The sequence below is a fragment of the Bubalus kerabau genome, chromosome 5 (assembly GCF_029407905.1).
Source record: "Bubalus kerabau isolate K-KA32 ecotype Philippines breed swamp buffalo chromosome 5, PCC_UOA_SB_1v2, whole genome shotgun sequence".
Taxonomy (NCBI): Eukaryota; Metazoa; Chordata; class Mammalia; order Artiodactyla; family Bovidae; genus Bubalus; species Bubalus kerabau.
Genome location: NC_073628.1, coordinates 26,448,198 through 26,471,129, shown reverse-complemented (window position 1 = coordinate 26,471,129; position 22,932 = coordinate 26,448,198). Strand labels below are relative to the sequence as shown.

Below are 22,932 nucleotides of genomic sequence, written 5' to 3'. Positions count from 1 at the left end.
AAAATGGCCTCTTAAAGACACAGGCAAGGTGCCAGGCATCCTTAAACCAATGGCTATTATAGATGAAATATCTTCCAAGGGCAGAATATTCCATCTGGGAACCAGGAGATAGAAATAAGAAAGTCTCTGCTCACCTTGATTCCCTGTGACCCACTTAGGGAATTTGTGCTTCCCACACCTGCAACCCTGGACTCTGGGAGTCTAGAGGCCCTCGTCTCCAGAGCTTACACCAGGGGACAAAATAAGAGTCTCACTGAACCTAATGCTATGGCTGCCTCCTGGATACTTTCTGCTCCTTGTGCAAATATACCAGCAGTCCAAGCAAGGCCTCACCTGACTTCCAGGAGTGACTGATACCTACCACCATGAGGAGGTGGGGGCAGGGAGGAATGTTTGCCACTGGGGTGTCTCTTCTTACTCTCATGTCAAGTTTAATTGTAATTGAGCAAAAGAGAGCAACCAAGGCCTGATAAGGACATGCTAATAAGGCATTCAGACCCCCTAAGAGTCTAGTCAAGCCACCTAGACCAGCAGAAATGCTAAACAGAGGTGAAGAGACTCTCTAATGGGTGGGCAAGAAGGGAGATGGTGTCAATGGCAGTCTGGGGGCCAGCCACAGAATGGGGGGGCTATAACTCATCCCATCCCTCTCTTGTAATTTTCACTACAAATTGTGGCTCCAGACTGCTGGAGAAGCTGGGACAGAACAAAGTAAATTCAACCTGAGATGCAAGGGGATCTGAGTAGTGGGGGAGGTAGACGACAGTAGAAGTTACTGGTGCCCCCAGGATCCCCTTTTCCAGTCTGGTACACGTACTCTCCAACTACTAACTGAATTCCTGCTAAGAGATCACCAAACTCCACCCAAAGATTGTCCTTCGGTGACTGCAGTCACCTCACAATTTACATGACCCCCAACCCAGTCACTGGCTGGCGGCCAGTGACCCCAGAGTCAGGGTGGGGATAGTGAGCTGAAGCCCGGCTTCCCTGCCTCAAGGTTAGGCAAGCTCTGTAGTATAATTTGCACATCCAAGCTCTCTGCAAGATTCGGCTGAAGCTCGACTTTGCTGAAATATATTCTTGCTTGGCTTCTTCTCCTCCCCTGCCTGGCTTTCCCCATTCCTGTACAGGCTTCTCCTGAGAGCACGCCTTAATAAATTACATGCCCAGGAATCCCCGTTTTGGATTCTGCTTCTAAAGAATCTGACCTGCATTTACAAAAGTGATTTTAGTTTTAATGTGAATACAGAATTTAAATAAAGCTCAGTTTGAAGTAATGGCAAATGCAATTTGGAAGTCATCCTCGAGACCAGCAATTCTCAAGTTTGTGACTGAAATCACATGGCAAAATTCCGAAAATGACATGTCTAGGTCCTATCCTAGACCTCCTTAACTAAAATTCCACAAGTGTGACTTAGGAGTCTCAATTTTTTTACAGTTCTCCCAATACAATATTTCGGGCTTCCCAGGTGGTGCTAGTGGTAAAGAACCCACTTGCCAATGCACAAGATGTAAGAGATACATGTTCGATCCCTGGGTTGGAAAGATCCCCTGGAGAAGAGCATGGAAACCCACTCCAGTGTTCTTGCCTGGAGAATCCCATAGACAGAGGAGCCTGGCAGACTGCAGTCCATAGGGTCACAAAGAGTCGGACATCACTCAGGCAACTGAGCATGAGCACAATACAATATTTCAGCTCATTAAGGTTTTGGAAAGATGGGAAATAGATGGGAAAAAATGGAAACAGTGACACCCTTTATTTTCTTGGGCTTCAAAATCACTGCGGGTGGTGACTGCAGCCATGAAATTAAAAGATGCTTGCTCCTTGGAAGAAAAGCTATGACAAACCTAGACAACATATTAAAAAACAGATATCACTTTGCCAACAAAGATCTGTATAGACAAAGCTATGGTTTTTCTAGTAGTCATGTATGAATGTGAGAACTGGACCATAAAGAAGGCTGAGCGCCAAAGAATTGATGCTTTTGAACTGTGGTGTTGGAGAAGACTCTTGAGAGTCCCTTGGACTGCAAGGAGATCCAACCAGTCAATCCTAAAGGAAATCAACCCTGAATATTCATTGGAAGGACTGATGCTGAAGCTCCTATGTTTTGGCCACCTGATGCAAAGAGCTGACTCACTGGAAAAGATCTTGATTCTGGGAAAGACTGAAGGCAGGAGAGAATGACAGAGGATGAGAAGGTTGGATGGCATCACTGACACAATGGACATGAGTTTGAGCAAACTCTGGGAGATGGTGAAGGACAGAAAAGCCTGGCGTACTGCAGTCCATGGGGTCGCAAAGAGTAGGACATGACTGAGTGACTGAACAACAACAACGAGGTTTTAGAACACCACTGGTTTAGACAACTTACTTGTTTTGGATGGTTGCTATATACCTCTCCCTATACGAACTTGTGCAATGTGCAAGATAAAATTTTTAGGTCCCTCCCAATACTACATGTCTATGAGTCAACTAACTTTTTATTACAAACCAACATCCCTTAATTGAAAAAAAAAAGTGTGCAAATTCCCTGGAGGTCCAGTGGTTAGGACTACACGCTTCCACTGCAGGGGCCACAGGTTCAATCCTTGGTCAGGGAACTAAGATCCCACATGCCAAGCTGCAGCCAAAAAAAAAAAAAAAATCAGTGATTTTGATTTTAAATCAATCTTAGTATGATTTTTCATTAAAACTATGTGAAAGTGAAAGTCACTCGGTCATGTCTGACTCTTTGCAACACCATGGACTATACAGTCTGTGGAATTCTCCAAGCCAGAATACCGGAGTGGGTAACCTTTCCCTTCTCCAAGGGATCTTCCCAACCCAGGGATCAAACCCAGGTCTCCCATATAGCATATGGATGCTTTACCAGCTGAGCCATAAGGGAAGCCCATTAAAACTTTAATTCAATATAAAACTGGACATAAACATTTCTGATTATGGTATATGTTTGATTACATTTTGTGAAATGGTAATAATTTTTTTTAGTACATAAGTTATATAAGGTATATGACTGATACATGCAACTGCATTAGTCAAAATAGACTAACTTCCATTGTAGCTCAGTCAGCAAAGAATCTGCCCGCAGTGCTGGAGACTTGGGTTCGATTCCTGGGTTGGGAAGATCTCCTGGAGAAGGAAATGGCAACCCACTCCAGTATTCTTGCCTGGAGAGTCCCTTGGACAGAGGAGCCTGGTGGGCTACAGTCCATGGGGTCACAAGAGTTAGATACGACCTAGCAACTAAACCACCAAAGCTGGGGCAACAAATACCACCAAAATCTCAGTGCCATAACCCAGTAAAAGTTTATTTTCTTTTCATCAAAGTCCACAGCATATCTGAGCACCTCTTCAGGGCAGCTGTCCTGACCCGCTCCTCAGCAGCGTAGGAAGCTTCCCATCTTAAGGCACTTCAACCTCAACACAAGACCTGGAGTTCCCTGGTGCTAGAAAGGCTCATGCTGGAAATTAAATGCGGTGGCCCTGAGGCAATCCTGACTATTCTGATCACATGGGTCCCTACTTATTGGCCAAAATTAATCATAGGATCCTACAATAAGTGTGAGAGACAAGGAAGAGTAGGGTAATCCTACTATAAGGAAGGGTAATCCTGCTATATGGCCAGAGGAGAGAAGAACTGAATAGGGGGAAGACTACCAGTTTCTACAACACTTACTTTTAGAATGTGGAAAATTCATGAAAATGGAAAAAAGGAAAAATTGTGTGTGTGTGTTCTACTGCATTTTGGGTTTTGGTTTATTTCCTTTGAGTCACTGAAAATACAAGTTCTTTTGAATAATGTTGTTGTTTTTTTTTTACTTTACAATTCTGCATCCTCACTAGAGAATATTTTTAAAATATACCACCACATACAAAGAAAAGTTAATACCCTTGCAATCTCACCTCCAAAAAATAATCACATATGATTTTTAGTCAAAATTAGAATCATGCTATTCACACTAGTTTGTAATATGTTTGTTCTCCTGTCGACACATACAGATTCAATTTTTAATTCCCATTTGCTAATGATCATTGATTATGATTTCAGGAAAGGTATTTCTCTCTGGGGCTGAGTTACTCCCTCTCTAAAATGAGGATGTTACCATTAATTTTCAGAGAAATGCAGAGCAAAACTACCATGAGGTACCACCTCACACCACATGATTAAGAAGTCTACAAGTAACAAATGCTGGAGAGGGTGTGGAGAAAAAGGAACCCTCCTACACTGTTGGTGGGGATGTAGCTTGGTACAGCCACTATGGAGAACAGTACAGCGGTTCCTCAGAAAACTAAAAACAGAATTACCATACCATCTAGCAATCCTACTCCTGAGTGTGTATCCAGACAAAACTGCAATTCAAAAAGATATACACTCCTCTGTGTTCACAATAGCACTATTCACAATAGCCAAGACACGGAAGCAACCTGAGTGTGCATGGACAGATGAGTGGATAAAAAGATGTGGTGCATATATATTTACATATACAATGGAATATTACTCAGCCATTAAAAGGAACAAAATAATGCCATTTGCAGCAACATGGATGCAACCAGTGGCTACCATACTAAGTGACGTTAAGTCAGAAAGAGAATTACAAATACTATGATATAACTTGTATGTGGAATCTAAAATATGACACAAATGAACCTATGAAACAGAAAAGAATCACAGACACAGAAAACAGAGCGGTTGTTGCCAAGGGTGAGGGGGCTGGGGGACAAATGGAATGGAAGGTTGGGGTTAGCAGGTGTAAGTTTTTATATACAGAATGGATAAACAACAAAGTTTTACTATATAGCACAGAGAACTATATTCAATATCCTGTAATAAACAATAATGGGATAGAATATTTTTAAAAGAATGTACACATATATATGTACATGTGCTGTGTGTGTGCTAAGTCGCTTCAGTCGTGTCCAACTCTGTGCGACCCTATGGCTGTAGCTCTCCAGGCTCCTCTGTCCATGGGATCCTCCAGGCAAGAATTCTTGAGTCGGGCGCCATACCCTCCTCCAGGGGATCTTCCTGACCCAGGGACTGAACCTGCATCTCTTGCTTTGGCATTCAGGCACTTTACCACTGAGCCACCTGGGAAGCCCATATATGTATGTATGTATGTGTATGTATGTATATACATATAATATATACAACCAAATCAATTTCCTTTATAGCAGCAATTAACACAACATTGTAAATCAACTATATTTCAATTTAAAAAACTAAAAAAATAAATGAGGATGTTAAAAGAGACCATCTCAAACATGCTTCCAGCTCTAGAGAACTATAAATATATGCATCTCCTGATGTCTCTACAAGTTCCTCTCTTTCCTCTCCTCCCATCTACAGGCTGCATCCAGGATTGATTGCACCTTAGAGAATGAAAACCTTGAACCAGCTTCTCCACTTTCAGGACCCAGAATAGCTCCAAGTGGTAGGGCTCCTGTTTGTCAGCATGATGTCCAGAGGCCTCAATTGCTCTCAGTCTGATACACAAAATTTCCTTAGGGCCCTGAGTCCCTGGCCAAAATCTGTTACCCTTTGCCAAACCAGACTACTATTCCTTGGAATTATGCATCTTAAAATTTCTGACTAGAAAATAACACTGGGGTCTATTTTTCCCAATAAAATGTAAGCTTGTAAAACAAGAACTTTGTTTTGTTTACAACTTGTACATCCTGTCTTTTAGGAATTTTCTGGGATATAGTAGGTACTCAACAAATATTTGCTCACTTTGGTCAGTGGATCTAACCTCATCCATACCCTTTTCTAACTGCAAGAAGGACAAGAAGCACACCCACAACATCTGCTTCTGTATCTCCAACAACAGAAAGCCGATCATCTCCTGGAGTAACCAATTCCACTGTTGCACAGAGAGACAGGTGTAACTAAAGGATGGCCACGTCAAATTCAATACATCCTCTCCCCAACTGCAAAGTCAAGAACTGAAAGGCAAAAGCGTGGAAGTGCCAAATGGGCAAAAGTTGGTTCTGAAAGCAGAAATACAATCTTCACATATATAACCTTCTCATTTTTAAACTATGTATTACTTTACAGGACATGATGTATCCACTTTTTAAATCCTGCCTTGAAGGCTAGGGAGAGGCAGGATTTAAGTTCAGTTATTTGTTGAATGGCTGAGTCTTATTGCAATTTTCACAAAGGTCACCAGGGGGCGAACGTGTTACTTAATTCATCACAATCCTCTGACGCTGGAGACCTGCAGAGTCTGAAGTGCGATACTGGACTTGAAAAATAATTAACCAGAGACATTTAGATTCTGTCACTGATCCTTTATATAATAAAGGATTGATGGTAAACGTTAAGATGCTGAAAGGCAGCTGCCTGGGGCACATCACATCTACTGAGAAGGGTGGATAGAAATCCTTCCTTTACCACTGATTAAATAACCAGAGAGAAAGCCAAAGACCTACAGCTGAATACTATGGTTTCAAGGTGAAGGGGTGCCAGAGCCTTGTTAACCTGGAAGGAGACTCAGAGAGACATTACCTGATGGTGCTATCTTATTCTCTGAATCTCTGGCAGTCTCCTAAAATATTAGGGCTCACGTGGAAATACAAGAGTGTCCAGGCGTTTCTTCCAACCTATTTTACAGAGGAGGAAACTGGGACCCAGAGAAAAATTACTTATTTACCCAAGGTCAGACGACAATCAAGTGGTAGAATCAGAATTAAAACCCTGAAGGTCATTTCACTGAGTATTCAATATTTGGCTGGTGGAGAATGGTCTTTAGAAATTACCTTTTGGTTTCAGGGCAACCTAAACTCTACTAGTGATTAAGACTGGTCTTTTTAGAAGGGATTATTGATTTTGACAGGGTTTCCCTGGTGGCTTAGTGGTAAAGAATCCACCTGCCAATGCAGGAGACATAAAAGACCCAGGTCTGATCCCTGAGTCGGGAAGATCCCCTGTAGGAAGAAATGGCAACCCACTCCAGTATTCTTGCCTGGAAAATTCCATGGACAGAGAAGCCTAGCAGGCTATATTCCATGGGGTAGCCAAAGAGTCAGACATGACTTAGTGACTAAACAACAACAAATTGATTTTGATATCTTTGCTCAAACGATAAAAAGAGAGCAAGAGAATGAAAGAGGGAGGGAGGCAGAAGGGAAGTAAGGCAGGGAGACTGGAGTTTTCTGATGGCCTTGTCTCCAGGCAGCCTCTGTGGCTGCTCGCCCTTCCTAGCAACTGCAGCTATGCTGCATTGTTTGAAGTACTCAATTTTTTCCCCAAATCAAAAGATGAAGGATAAACTCCCAAAACAAAAGGCATTTTTCTTCTAAGGGCTTAGATAAATCATAATTCAAGGACAAAAGAGTCAAGGGTGAGCAATCCCTCAAAAACCATCTGCAGAACAATTAAGCATTGTCAATAGCACAACTCATTTCTGAAGGGCAGACTTGGAGAGCCTTGCCAGCCAGAACTGGAAAGGACCTTGGAATCATCATATTCAAATGCCTCGCTTTACACGTGATGAATCTGTGGTTCACAGAGGGAAAGTGTCATAATTCAAATGCTCACAGACACCAGGGAAATGGAGCAAGCTGGGGTCAGATAAGAGATCCCTTAGATAGGTTCCAGGAAATATGTGACTTTCCCTTTTAAGCAAAACAACAGAGCAAGCTTCCTGACAAATGGCAAATAACACAGGCCCTTAGTCAAGGGAGTAAGAGTGGAGACCACAGCAAACTGGACGGGCCTGCCTCAGGGCTCAATGCTGCCCCATTCATTGGCCAGTGTCATGCAGGCATGTGAGCCTGAACTTCTCAGATCTGTTTTGTTGGTTTTTTTTTTTTTTAATATGGATTTGTACTTGCAATGTCCTCATTTTTTTTTTCATGATGACAACTAATTTGAATTAGCGATAGGCCAAACAGAGCACTTCTGGAGTCTGAATTGGGCTGCAGGTTTCCCGTGTGCACAATCTGGACTGTGGGCGGTAGGGAGGAGGAGGCCTTCAGCTCGGCCGTCGAACTCACTTTGTGGTCTTCCAGAAACAACTTTTCTTTGGCCTCCGTTTTCTCATCTGAAATGTGAAGGCGGTCTCTGAACTTTGATCTGACAGTCTGCAGTTTTCCAGCGTTCTTTACAGATGGAGAGTCTAAGTTAGCAAGGGATCGCGGGCAGAGCGTAATCTGGAGGCAAAAGGCCCACAGGCTCCCGTCTCTCTCCACATCCCTGTTCCCCTGGAAATGCCAACATCACTTGTCCAAAATGGAGTGTACGGTTTCCCCGACCCAAATGGCCCCTCACCTGGCTTTACCCGCAGTATACAGCACCACTCCCCACCTGGTTGCCCAAGTCAAACACCTTGCCCTCACCTTAAATCCCTCCCTCCCCTCACCCATCATCCAATCAGCAAGTCCTGTCAATCCCACCATATCAGCCCCCTAACTATCTCCCTGCCTTTATTCTTACCCCGCTCCAGGCCAGTCTTCATACTGCAGTCAGAGTCGTCTTCATAAAACTCAAGTTCCCAGTTTTAAAATCCTTCCACGGTTGCCTCCTTAAGACGAGGCCCTTGGTTTGGTTTGGCTCCTGACCCTCACCCATGCTCTAGCCTTTTCTCCTGCCTCTGCCCCTGGAGTTGGCAAACTCATGGAGAGTAGACACTGCAGCTGTTCACCAGTGAGCTCCCAGAACTCAACCCAGTCCTGACCCCTGACAGCCACTTCACTTGCTATTTGATGAATGAGTGAATGAATGACTATATGACTCCAAAGATTCCGCTACTAACTAGTGGTGTGACTCTAAAGCATGCGCTCACACTCTCCATCTGTGAAATTCCCTATCCTTACAGGCTGTAGTGAAGAGCAAATTAGACAACAGGTATAAATGGGCTTTGGGACCTATAAAAGCAAGATCTAGGCATTAGTTGCTACATACGTTCTCTGCTCCAGTTTCCCAGCTCAGTACCTGTCCCACAGCCTTAGGGTATGAGTTGAATGAGTTAATAAATATAGCATGCTTTGAATAGTACCTGGCACACTATAATTATTAAATGAGTAAGTATTACTATGATCCCAGCAATGATGGCAATGATGACTGGTCATTACAACTCTCTGAGGTGCCAGAGGTAGAAGACACTTTTGGCTGCTCTTTTGGTAACAGCCTTCTGACTTCCTTTTGGATGAAATCTCGGTGAAGTTCAGATGGGACTGTCAATCAAGGTGTGCCCTCCCGCTAGCCAGTGGGGTGAGCCTGCAACCAGAACTCAGCCAATCCACCTCTCACTCTCCCAAGACTCTGAGAGGTAGGAAAGGCAGTTCATGCATCCTTGGTGGTACCACCTCAATGTCACTGTGGAGAGGCTCCCAACCCTGCAAACTTCCAGAGCTTCCTGACCACTCTCTCTTCCCAAGCATGCTTATTCAGCCTTCCCTTCCATTCATGAACTTCCCCGTGGCCTTCCAATTAATCCCTCTTTGCCAAGAGGGACACTTCTATGACTTATTTCCAGAGACCCCATCCATGCACTGCTCTGCGGTCAGGACACTGGTCAGCCCTGAACTCACCGTGTGCCCTGGAGAGGCATTTCTTCTCTCTTAACCTCAGTACCCTCCTCCTAATGTGGGAGCCTTGACCAGAAGGGTGGTCCCCAACCCTGGCCCATCAGCCAGAAGCATTTGGGGGAACTTCCTTAAGGCTGACCCTCTCCTCCATCCTACTGAACCAGATTTTCCAGGGAAAAGCCTGAGAATCCATATTTTTTTTAAACAGTTCCCCCAAACGATTCTGGGACAGCGAGTTCAGAGTCCACAGCCTCTGGGGGGCCCTCTGAGAACAGAAGGGCCAGGAGTCTCAGCGCTTCTACGATGCTGCTGCTGCTGTCCCAGACACACACGATCCGAGTCCAGATCTCATCACTCTCCCCACTTAGAAACTGCCAGTAGCTTCTCAGCACATCACAGTAAAACCCAGAGTCCTCTCAGCCTTCAAGGCCCCCTGCAGCCCGGCTCCTGCCCTCCTCCGCAACATGATCTCTCAGTCTGGCCTTCCTGCTGTGCCCAGAGGCTAAAGTCCTGCCCAGGTAGGTCCTCCCCTTCTCTGCTCAGCAGGCACCTTCTGATAACTCAAGTCCCTGTTCAAGGGTTATCTCCTCTGAGAGGCCTTCCCTGAACCCCCAAAGTCCAAAGTCTATCCCCCGTCCACCTGTACTCTCCATCACCCCAACTCTCTTTTCTTTTTCTTCACTGCACTTACCACTGACTGAAGTTAGCCTCATTCATCGTTTTCACCCAGCTCCCTGGCAGTGTTTCCCCCCAGAAAGTAAATTCCGTGAGGGCAGAGAAGCTGACTGTCCTGTTCTCTAACATGTACTCAAGCTTCTGAAACAATGGCTAACTCAGAGTAGGCATTCCTGAAAATATCTGTTGAATAAATCTGCTTTGTAGGTGCCCAGAGCAGGGACCATGAGGAAGCCAAAGCTCTGACTCTCACTCCTCCTGACACAAGTGTTTCCGATGTTTCTTCCTGGGGTTGGCAGCCAGGTGCCCTTGGCCTTCACCTTGAGATGACTCCGGTGTTTGTGGCTCCCAGAGGCTTGGCCGAGATCTGTGGCCAGCTCCTACGGAAGCTCACATCATACCTCCAACCTCACGCACCCCAGCAATTGGTCTCAGCTCAGGTTCTCCTCTGATAAACCTCACTAACGACCTTGGCTTTTCACCCTTCAGGCTTGCAGCCAGGAAATACGACTCCAGAGGTGAGCTCCTAGGAACACAAAGGATGTCCTCTCTTTAAATCAATTGTTTCACACAAAAACTCCACTTTTTATTTTCCCATCTCCATCCCTACAGGATCTGCTATAAAACCCAAATCATTGGGAATGGTACTTATACATTATTCTTAGACCCCTAAAAGGATTGCCTTTGCAGACTTAGATGTCAGGAAAACGTCCATCTTTCATTGAAAGATTCCAGCAAAATCAGCATCATGAAACCCCTTGCCACATTTGCTATAACCATGACAGTAAGGTCAGGATCTACAGTCAGAAAACCCTCCTGAAGACTTGCTGCGGAGTTAAGTGCTAGAGCTGCCTTGAGTTCATCACGGAAACGAGCAGAGAAAAAGGAAGAAAATGAGAAAAGAAAGAGAAAGAAAACATGAGCCGGTAAAAAACTGACCTACTTTACCACTTCAGATATACGGTTCTGTCCTTCCTCTCTGAAATTATCATTTAAGTGTTCAACAAAACTGTTATTGAGTATCTGCTATATATCGGGCACGGTCCATGACACCTGGGATCCAACAGTAATCCAAACAGAAAACAATGCTCCCCATAGTATTCTAGTGGAAGAAGACAGACAATTAAACAATGAACGTATTAAACGAAGTATCTAATTTGCAATTCATAAATGAATTTATTGCTATAGACTATACTGTAGAACCTCCTGTGTGCTGCAAAAAGTATGTAATATTTGAAATATATAATATAGTTAATAAAGCATCCAATATGTTAGAAGATAAAATGTGCCATCATAAAAGCAAAGACAAAAGGAGATTGGGATTGCTGAAGGGAGCAGGAAGAGGCAGGCTCCAGTATGAATTAGGACGAGGAGTCAGCGTGGATCTCATTGAGACTGAGTGACATTGAGCAAAGGCCTTGAAGGCTGTGAGGGTATTAGTGCTATTTAACTTGCTGTTTCCTTTCCTTTTTGATATCCAAGAAAATCAGAACCAAATATGAGACTCAAATCCAGTACACTAGAGGAATCCAGAGTCGTCAGCAAACCTGTAGTCTTTTGTCCTTTGGAGAGGCAGGACACGACAGTGATTAAGGACATGAGTTCCAAAGCCAAACTAGATTTCAATACTGGCTCCATAACTTCTCTAGTGGCTGAGACGGTACAGCGTCTGCCTACAATCTGGGAGACCCAGGTTCAAAGATCCTCTGAAGAAGGAAATGGCAACCCACTCCAGTACCCTTGCCTGGAAAATCCCATGGACGGAGAAGCCTGGTAGGCTACAGTTCATGGGGTCGCAAAGAGTCAGACACAACTGAGTGACTAAACTTTCACTTTTTTTATGACTAACTAGCTACATGACTTTGGTCATCATATTTAATCTCTGAGCCTTGGTTCCCTATATCCCCAAATAAAGATAATAAGAGCACCCACCTTGTAGGACTCTTTTAAGGACTAAATGAAATAATGTACACAAGTTCCTCTGCAGACTAGAAGAACTCAAAAAACATCAGCTGTAAGAATTAAGCCTTGGTCTTGTCTCTCAAAGTTTATTTACATCTTCCTTGGTCCTGCTTCTCTGTCTCTATTGATATTTTAACATTGTTTTATGGTTTCTACTCCAGTGGTAAGCAACCTCAAATCCTTTGAGGATTGGGGCGGGTTATAAATAAGTAAGTAAATAAATAAAAATCTGGATAGGGGAACATTTTCACCAAAGCAAAACATTTCATTACTGATAGAGTGAATTGGAAGAGAAGTCAAAAGCAAGAAATATTGACTCTAACAGTCCATCAGAAACCACCAGCAAGACACTCTCTGGTTACTCAGCCCATCTTTCTCTCTCCCAAACCCCTCTTCCTCTCTCCATCAAGAGAGGGTAAGTGAGTCACACAAAATGACTCAGGAAGCCTAAATCCTCCCAAGCTCACAACTACCTCATTGCTGGGGACCTCAGAAAACATTCCTTCTTCCCCATCAGAGACGAGAAAGGAAATCGATGGAGTTGTTTTTCATGGTGATGAGATTGAGGAAGACAGGTGGTGGCTAAGTGCAGCATCAGATGCAGGTTAGAATCTCTTTCCTGCTATTAATTAGTGAGGGCTGTAGCCATAGGGAAGTCCTCTGAGCTCTCTGTGCCTCAAAGTCCTCACTGGTAACAACAGAACCTCCCTTTTCAAGGGTTTGCGAAGAAGAAAGGAGAGTGCGCACAAGTCACATGGCTAGCCCTCAATAAATGTTGCTTTCTTTCCTTACCTGTACCCTAGGGCAACGCTCAATGGACTACAGGAATCTGGAAAATTTAAATAAAAGGATGCACAGGGGAGAAACGGGGTGAGAAGACAAGTTTGGATATGTCTCTAAGTGACAGAAACTCCCTACAAGAAGCAGAGGAGAAAGACCATTTTTGATCCCCTCCTATCCTGTAAGTATATTATCATGCTCCTTCCTCACCATAACCCTTTGACATGGGCATTGTTAGCCACACCTGACAGCTGAGGCTGGGCTATGAACCCAGGGCACACAGGTAGGAATGCTTAGGAGGCAGCTCTGGCCTTCCAAAGCTGACTTTATGAAGGGCAACAACTAGCCTCCACCATAGGACATCCCAGGCACCACAGACAGCAAGGTTTCCTCTCACCCCAGAGCCACGCCCCTGTGATTCCCAAGCTGGCCTCAGCAAAAACCTGGGCCATGGTGACCTTGCTGAGGCTCCCTCACGCATCAGCCACCAGGGTCTCTGCTCTATGAGCTTGGGCTTTGGAATCAGCTAGATCTTAATTTGAAACACTTACCCCTCATATCCCACATACTGTAGGACTGTAAGGAAGTCATCTCTTTCCAGTTCCTCTTCTGAGAACGGTGATATCAAAATGCCTGCCTCACAAAGTCGCCATGAAGAGCATTCAGTCCATTTCAGTTCAGTTCAGTCGCTCAGTCGTGTCTGACTCTTTGCGACCCCATGAATCGCAGCATGTCAGGCCTCCCTGTCCATCGCCATCTCCCGGAGTTCACTCAGACTCACGTCCATCGAGTCAGGGATGCCATCCAACCATCTCATCCTCTGTCATCTCCTTCTCCTCCTGCCCCCAATCCCTCCCAGCATCAGAGTCTTTTCCAATGAGCCAACTCTTCACATGAGGTGGCCAAAGTACTGGAGTTTCAGCTTTAGCATCATTCCTTCCAAAGAACACCCAGGGCTGATCTCCTTTAGAATGGACTGGTTGGATCTCCTTGCAGTCCAAGGGACTCTCAAGAGTCTTCTCCAACACCACAGTTCAAAAGCATCAAGTCTTCGGTGCTCAGCTTTCTTCACAGTCCAACTCTCGCATCCATGCATGACCACAGGAAAAACCATAGCCTTGACTAGACCTTTCTTGGCAAAGTAATGTCTCTGCATTGGAAGCATACAAAACAGTGCCCGGCACATACTAAACACTCAGTTATGGTAGCTGCTAAGGTTACACCGACACTGTCTGGGGAAAATCAGTCTTATGGTGAATGACAGAGAGGATGTTTTCTGGGAGAGAAAGAGGGTCCTTGAGTACTGGCTGACACATGCACCCATGCCTTCAGACAGACCAAGCATCGTGGCCTGCTGATCTGACATTTAATCCTTCCCCTTGTCCCATTAGAAACTACTTGAGGATAATAAGACCCAGCTGGGCTCTGTGCCCCTCCTAGGAAAAAAAACAAAAAGACAAGGAACTGTTAGTACAGCAAACAGAGGAATGAGGGCTGCGTACTTGGAAATATGAGAGACGCCTCCACGGAGAAGGAGGCGTTTGAACTGGAACTTAAAAATTAGGTAAGACATGGAGGGGACGGCATTCCATACAAAACAGTGCCCGGCACATACTACACACTCAGTTATGGTAGCTGCTAACATTACACTTGGAAAAGGCAATGGCACCCCACTCCAGTACTCTTGCCTGGAAAATCCCATGGATGGAGGAGCCTGGTAGACTGCAGTCCGTGCGGTCTCTAGGAGTCAGACGTGACTGAGCGACTTCATTTTCACTTTTCACTTTCATGCATTGGAGAAGGCAATGGCAACCCACTCCAGTGTTCTTGCCTGGAGAATCCCAGGGACGGGGGAGCCTGGTGGGCTGCCGTCTGTGGGGTCGCACAGAGTCGGACACGACTGAAGCGACTTAGCAGCAGCAGCAGCAGCATTACACTGGCACTGTTCGGGGAAAATTAGCCTTAATGCTGAAGGACGGAGAAATTCCAGGCTGAAAGCACAGCCCGAACAAAGGCTAGAAATGGGAAAATGCAGTCTGTTTAGAGAAGAGTGTGGTAAGGCTGGAGAACCAGGATGCCAGAGGACTAAGGTGAGAGCTGGACGTGAAGGGCCAGCAAACCTTACAGGCAGGGAACACAAAACAAAGGTCATGACTACCACGGAGAAAATGGCGGGAGTGGGTGTGCATTTAAAATAGAGTGGTCCCAGAAGCCTGTTTGAGGCAACACTTTTAGTAAAGGAGCAAGCCATGTGACTATCTGGGGGAAGTTTCCAGGCAGAGAAAATAGCAGTGCAAAGGCCCTGAGGCCACAGGGTGGCTACCATGTTGGTGATGCACTAAAAAGGCCCCTGTGACTGGAGTGGTAGGAAGTGAAGTCTCAGAGTTAAACAAAAGGAAGCCAGCTCATGAGAGGCCTTGCAGGCTATTACAGGGGCTGTAGCTTTCCCTTGAATGAGTGGAGAGCCATTGAAGGATTTCCAGTAAAGAAGCAACGCCATCTGACTTACGTTTTCAAAGGTTAGCTCTGACAGTAGAGAATCGACTGCAGGGGGACAAGGGTGGCAGCGCGGGTACCAGGAAGGAGGCTATTGTAGAAATCCAGGTGAACGAGGGCGGTAGCTGGAATCAGGGTGGTAGCTGTGTGATGGTGCACCTTGGTATCCCCCTGTAAAAACGAAGCTTTTACAGCTTCCTGGCCCTGTGTGTCTCCCAATATCTCAAAAAGTCGGGACAGAATGGGGCGCCAGCCTGAGGAACGTGGGATTGTGGGGTGCGTGGGCAGCTCCTTGAACTTCCGGCCCCCCGGTGACCGCTCCCCCCCCCCCCCCCCCCCCCCGCCATAAAGCCTAGACAGATGCACGCCCCATGACGCGCATCAGGAGGGTGAGATCCGGCGAAGGAAGGTTTTACTCCTCAGCGACTCAACGGGGAAGGGTGGTAAGGCGAGTGCCTCCACCGACAGCACGGGAGCAGGTCCTGGGCACCCGGCACTGCGTGCGCCCGGGTTTGCAACCACTCTGCTTGTGCAGGTGTGGCAATGACATCTTGCGGGCGTCATGCGGGGAGCGCCACAGCACCCCCTCCACATAATTCCCCCCAACCCCGGCTATGACCCCTTTGTCTTGCTTTCCCCTACCCCCAGCTATCTGCCTGTCCCTCCTGCACCGGGTTCGGTGCTCACGGCCCTGCCGGGGTCCCTCTGACGGCCGCCGTAGCGGCGCGGCCCGGGCCTCGGGGCTTCCGAGAGGAGAAAATCATGAATGAAATGGATGCGGTGCTCCCGCTCCCCCGCCCTCCCTGTCCAGGCAACCTCGGCGCGGGCGCAGTGTCTGCGTGGACTCCAAGCGGAGTTGCGGGGTGCAGGCGCCCGAGATCAGGGTCAGGCAGGGATGAAGGGTCTGTGATCCCGCCCGACTTGGGCCCCGGACGCCGCCGGATCTCCCCGCCCCCCACCCGCCAGCCCCGCGGGCCCTGCGCAATTCCCGGGGAGCGGCGCAAGCCCGCCCGGGGGCGGGGCGGAGCCGGGGCCGAGGGTGCCGAGCCGACCCGGCGGCTGCGCCCGAGACTCTGCAGCCGAAGCCGGTTTGGCGAGGCGGCCGGGCGAGGGAGCGCGCACGGAGCACGGGACAGAGCGCAGGGCAGACGGACCCACGGACGGACGGACGCCCCCGCACACGCAGACGCGCAGAGCTCGGCGAGGTCCCCGTCACATACACACATTCACACACTCGCGCTGACACACACAGGGACACACGCACACTCGCGCGCGCACATCCTCCCGCCAGCCTGCCCGCCCGCTCGCCGGCGCCCGGAGCCCTCTGGCCGGTAAGTGCGGCGCCTCAGTCGGCGCCTTTGTGTGGGGAGCTGGGAGGTGGAGGGCGCAGGGTCCCTCCCAGGGAGGCCCGGCAACAGATCTCCTCCAGACCCCCGGGCGGAGAAGCAGGCGCCCGCCCCCGCCACGCCCCCATGGGGCTCCCGACGCCCCCGGACTGGGGGAAGGGTCCTCCAAGCCTGGGAGGGGACCCGGCGCTGGGTAGAGGGGAGGGAGCAGCAGCCACTCCCCACGAAGCTCGTGCGCGGTTCCCGAGAGGGGAGGGATCGCGATGGCGGTCCCGGGTCCGAGCCTCTGCTGCTGTGGCGGGTGCGCGGCTCCTGGCTGCATTACCTCTCCAGGGTCCGAAGCTCCGGGGGGAGGTTGGAGATCGCCGCTAGCCTGCTGGCCTGTTAACCGTAGCTCCCAGCCTTCGCTTCGCCTCCCCCGACCGTGTAGCTTAAACCACCAGTTCCCCAACCCACCCCCAAAATGAAAGCCCAGCGCGTTCCCCTCCCCCAGCGTACCCCTTCTACCGGCTGAGGCCCAGACTCCTGCAAAACCTGGAGATTTCTCGGGTCAGAGCTCTGAGGGGCTTACCTTACCAGGGATCGTGTGGCTTTCGAGGGTCAGGACCAGGTGAACCTTGGGAATTCATTTAGCCCCCTCATTCTACAGATGGGGAAACTGAGGCCCAGTGAGTTGGCTTGACCAAGGTCACAGGAGGGTTCAGGGCAAAACCTGCATTACAATCTAGCGTCCCTGGCTTTCAGACTTACTTCCTCTCCTATACAATTCCATCCTTATCCTCACCGAAACCCTAGAACCTAAAAATTTACCCTAGTATATCAGGAAAGTCTTTGTAATTCCACCCTGCCCCCCTCCCCCCTTGGAGCATTAGGTGCCATTCATTGGCTACCATATTTTCTGTTTAAAAAAAAAAGGCTCTTTCAGCCTCACAGGGGATCTCTCTTAAGCAGGTACTCAGGTTTGAAATCACTGAAACAGTGTCCTCAACTGGACCAGGTGATGTCGTGGTTGAGGAGCCATCACCCCCCCCCCCACCTTTGACCTGATGAGATGCCTTCCCCCTCACTCCCCACTGCACCTTAAGGGCCTCAGCCTTCTGATCCAGCCGAGCTCCCTTCATCATCCCTTTGCAGAGGTCTCCAGGGCCTTCCTGTCCGGCCATCTCTCCCTCCTTGCGTGCAGCCTCTTGGTACTGCTGATGGAGCTGCTGGGGAGGCTTGAGTTACAGCCCCATCAGGCTCGGGTGGTGGCTCAGGGCAAGACTCCCCCAAGGGCAGCTGGGTGTCCCCAGAGCTGAACCCAGTACCTGGTGCAGAGAGGTGTCCTGAGAGGTGTGTTGATGGAGTGAGTGCAAGGTGGGTGGTGAATGGATGAAGTCAGTCACCTTTGAAAAGACTGTTGGATAGGGGAGTTGGCAAGGAAGACAGTATTCAGTCTCTAGGGGCCTGAGGCTCTTGTCTTGAGAGCTTCCTTCTTGAGGGAGCAGCCTGGCAAGGAGCAGAGACAGGGTGACCAGCTGGCATCTCTCCAGGAGCCACCACTCATATTGTTGGGTATGTAAATGGCATAGTGCTCCAGAAGCACCATTTGCATAGACTTCATAATGAGCGGTGGCCCCTGAGTTGCAATTGCAATGCGGCGTCTCACCCTCAGAGTGAAGAGATCTGGGTTCCAGGTCTCCTTCCTGGCTGGACAATTTCAGTGAATGCTTATAATCTCTCTGGGTCTCAATTTCTCCATCCGAAAAATAAGATCATTGGATTGGAGATTTTCAGGATAGCTTTCAGGTCTAAATTGTTAGTGTGGTGGGGGGAGGGAGGAAGCACTTATTTATATAACTGCTGTGGGCCTGGTTTTCCTCTTCTATTACTCTATGATGAGATCATTTATGTAGGGTACTTAGCACAGTGCCTGGGGCATAGAAAAAACTCGGAATAGGTAGCTATTAATGCCATTTAGGTCCTGGCCTTATGGATATACCCTCCACTTCTTCTCTTCTTAAAGATTGCTCAAGGACATGAGATTTTAGATCCTGAAAGGCCCTGTCTCTCAAAAAATCCCTCCTCCACTGATCTATTCCTGGACTTAGGGCTCAGCCAGCCTAGGACATCCATGAAGCTTCCTAGGAGAAGTCGCACTTTTGTTTATCAGTTATTTCACGCCTAAGGGTGATTGAATTTGATCATTTATATACAGTCAAACTTTTTCTTACAGGCTGTCACTTACATATTTGATCTTATGATATCAGTAGTGTTATTATTCCCACTTTATAGATGGGGAAGTTAAAACTCAGAGTTTAACCTGAACCCTTTTTTCTGTGTCACTTTGCCTATCCTTTCCTGAAACCTGTCCTGAAAGAGACAGCTGACCCCTTGGACAGAGTTGAGAAGAAAGGCTTTATTCTTCTGGAAGATGAGAAGTGGCTTCTTGGAGAAGCTCAGTAGCATTGGAGCTGGGTCTGCATGATTTGTATGGTGGAAGGAAGGAGGAAAATATTACAAGTAGTGAAAACAGCAAGAGCAGAGAGCTGGTGGTAGGGGCTTCTAGGACAAGTGTAGAAACTGGAAAGTGGTTCATTCCCACTGGAGCAAAAAGGATAAAAGAGGAGCTGTGAGAAGGAAGGCTGGGTAGGAATGTGGAGGCAGTGGCTGGGGCCAAGGGCTCAGCCTTTAGTTTTTGAGTAGGGGAGAGACGTGATCAGACATGGCCATTAGGAAACTCACTCTGGCCGCACAGAACAGATTGGAGGAGAGAGCCTGCTGACAGGGAGCTCAGGTAGGAAACAATTACAGTCCTACAGGTAAGAGATCAGGAGGGTCTGGGCGGGGCGGGGAGCGGGGGAGGCTTGTAAGAATGAGGAGAAAGAGGATTTGATGCAGAGGCCACAGTGTCACCAGAATCAGCGGTGGACTGGATATGGGAGGAGAGAAGAGAGGAATGAGAAATGATGGCAAGGCTTGGAACCTGAGTGGCTGAGCGTCCATTCACAGACAGAGTCCAATAGGAAGGGGAGGGGGAGGCCCAGGAGTGGGGGGCCACGATCTGACTGGGCACAAGAACAACTCCTGCAAAGCTGGCTCACTGAGCACCCCAAACTGTCCAGATCCCGTTGCTTCATTCATTATTCACATAGAAACATCTGTTGCACGAGGTTGTTCTAGACTCTGTAGAGATGCATTGCTAAAAAAGATGAACTACCTCTACCAAGGGAGATAGAAAACATAAGCAAAGTATAACATTTCAAGAGGTGAGCAATACTCTGGAGACAGATAAAACCCAGTGAGGGGTGACTGGGGGGAAGAGATTTACCCTTAAATAGAATCGTCTTCCAGGAAATGATATTTGAAAGTCCTGAATGAAGTGAGGAGGATACCTTGGGGAAGAGGATTCTAGGAAGAGGAGACCACAAGTGCAAAGGCCCCTGGGTAAGAATAGCTTGGTGTTTTCAGGGAACAGCAAGTGTGGCTATAAAACATAGGTCAAGAGGGAGGGTGGGAAGGAAAAATGGAGGAGAGAGGGGCAGGCCCAGATCACACAGGCCTGGGTAATAAGAAATCACGTGATGTTAATGGGTCCAAGAGAATTAAAGTCCCATTCTCCGTGCGTGTTTCATGCCCAGAGAACCAAGCCTGACATTCAGCAGTGGCTCATTAAATAGCTGTCTAACAAGCAGGAAACCACCATTTATGTATGCAGCCTTTTGGTGTTGGTGGTGGTGTTCAGTTGCTCAGTTGTGTCTGAATCTTTGCGACCTCATAGACTGCAGCACTCCAGGCTCCTCTGTCCTCCACTATCTCCCCGAGTTTGCTCAAATTCATGTCCATTGAGTTGATGATGCTGTCTAACCTTCTCTTTCTCTTAAAGCCTCATATCTTGGACTAAATAAAGATATTGTAGCATAGTAAGGTAAGGGCATAGTAAGCTGTGTATGATCAAAATGATAAAGCTCAGATGATCTGAATATCTGTGATATCATTCACGTATGAAAGTTTGAGTCATGTCTGCATGTTCAGTGTGACTGTTGACTAAGATGAAATAGTCAAACATACCTGAAATGCTTGTAATACAGTTAAAATGGTAACCTTTTATGGTCTTCCCTCATCCCCTTTCCAGTGCAAATATACAGCCGTTTGGTTTCGTTTCAGATTTTCCCTTGTGCAACTCATGCCCTCAGCCATTTCCCTTATAGAGATTTTAAATTAACTCACCTGAAGCACAAAGGCCCATATTGGCAGGACGAGGAATTATCATCTTCTTCAATAAATTGACAGATTTCAAAGAAAGCAGAGAGGGCGGTGGGGAGAGAGAAACTATTTATAGAAGTATAAATTCTTCAAGCACCTAATTAATTGTTTAAATGGATCTACAAGTAGGAATGGAAAAACTCCAGAAGATGGCTAATCGTTTAAAGCTTTTTGTCTGCATTAAGTCGAACACAGGATATGTGTGAACATTTCAAAATATATGGCACCTTTTACTGAAAATTTAACCCACAGACCAGGAAAGATGTTCTTACCAGGGAGGGTCATCATAGCTCTCCGTGTCTGTATATCTTTTCAGTCCAAAGCTTACTTGTAGTTACGTGAGCTGGGTCAAAGTCCTTCCCCTCTCCCAAACTGTTTCCTGTCTCTGGGCAGTAAGGCTTGGGTTTCTGGGGCCCTTGAGGACTCAGCACTGTGGTCTGTGATGTCTGCAGGCCCACACTGTCATCTTCCCAGAGGACAGTGACCAGTGTCTCAGCGTCGGGGTGTGGCTCCCTGTGACACTCAGATGATGTGATATACGGGAGGCAGACAGGTGGTCCTGCCACAGAGGAGATCGATGCTTCCACCAAGCAGACAGAACCAGATACTAGGCCGGACCTTCTGAGGGGGCAAGTTGACAGGTAATCTAAATCTGAGAAGCACAGACTGTCTCTAGGTGCCCTGGTCCAAATTTCATCTGATTTCTGCATGTCTTGTCGCTTCTAGGAACTGGAAACTCAAGTCAGCTGAAGAAAAAAACACTTAACCCTTTTAATTTTTGCACAATACCATCACCAAAAAGCTTTTCCTTACCATCAACAGTGGCATTGTGGAAAATAAGGTCTTCCCCCATTCTTTAATATTACCTCCATCTTTTTTGCATCTGGTGAGATATAGGATGAGTACCTTGGCCAGCAATGTCTGGCAAAGCTCCAGAAATCCCAGACTCTTAGAAGAAAGCTTTTCCCACTCAACCGTGGCTGCTGCTGCTGCTAAGTCACTTCAGTCATGTCCGATCCTGTGCAACCCCATAGATGGCAGCCCACCAGGCTCCCCCATCCCTGGGATTCTCCAGGCAAGAACACTGGAGTGGGTTGCCATTTCCTTCTCCAGTGCATGAAAGTGAAAAGTGAAAGTGAAGTCGCTCAGTTGTGTCCGACTCTTAGCAACCCCACGGACTGTAGCCTATCAGGCTCCTCCGTCCGTGGGGTTCTCCAGGCAAGAGTACTGGAGTGGGGTGCCATTGCCTTCTCTGCTCAACTGTGGCACTTAGAATCAAAGCCATCTTCCTTCCTGTGTCCCCCCTTGACACAGTCTAGACTTAAGTTTCTATAGCTGGGGTGCAGCACGTTGAGTTGGGAAGGGATCCCCTCAAGCTAGACACAGGGGATCCACAATTTGTAAGCGAGCAGTGTCTTAGTAAGGATTCCTGACTTTGGCCTAATGAAGGGCATCGACTGTTCTTGACTGTACCTGGTTACTGTGATGGCAGCATATAGACCTTCATGTGATGAGACGATTGGCTGAGAGACCTAGAGAGGCATATACTGTACCAAGCTTTAAGATGTCTTTCTTAAGAGTGGAGATGTTCCTTTTCTCCCCCCAGTTCTCTGGAAGCCACTCAGGAGGGATTCATTCAGTGGACTTCAGTGGTGAGCAGCATGTGGCTGTCTGGAGTGGACCCAAAGATTTCATCATCTGCCTAGAAGAGTGGTCCAGTCTTTAAAAAATAAGTTATACCATAAAAATAACAGAACCACACTGTAGAATTAAATGTAAGATGAACCATGATTTTATCTGTCCCATTCTGTTTCTTCTATGGATCTGTATCTTTTAATAGTTAAAATCAGTCCACATCTAACTTTGTACCCAGCATTTTTACTTAACATTTTC

At 47.3% G+C, this 22,932-nt stretch overlaps 1 long non-coding RNA gene across 1 annotated transcript; it reads left to right on the top strand.

Moving 5' to 3' along the window:
• Positions 1–10,575: 10,575 nt before the first annotated feature.
• Positions 10,576–22,819, top strand: LOC129652578 (uncharacterized). The gene is made up of 4 exons (XR_008714588.1): positions 10,576–10,728; positions 10,823–11,136; positions 12,976–13,133; positions 22,646–22,819. It is a non-coding gene; the product is annotated as an uncharacterized LOC129652578 (long non-coding RNA).
• The last annotated feature ends 113 nt before the right edge of the window (positions 22,820–22,932 follow it).